Genomic DNA, 201 nt, shown 5'->3' on the forward strand with positions numbered 1-201 from the left:
TGCATCTAAGGATTTGGTGACCTGGTCGTAGAAAGCCACCAGGTTGGTCTGACAGGACGTGCCTCTAATGAACCTGTGTTGATTGCCCCTAAGCATAATGTCCCCTACTGGCCCCTTGTGGACATGTGCCAGAATAATTCTCAGAAAGCTTCCCCATGATTGAGGTAAGACTAACTGGCTTATAGTTTCCTAGGTCCTCCT

The sequence above is a fragment of the Gavialis gangeticus genome, unplaced genomic scaffold (genome assembly GCF_001723915.1).
Source record: "Gavialis gangeticus isolate Ggan-Ray unplaced genomic scaffold, GavGan_comp1, whole genome shotgun sequence".
Classification (NCBI taxonomy): domain Eukaryota; kingdom Metazoa; phylum Chordata; order Crocodylia; family Gavialidae; genus Gavialis; species Gavialis gangeticus.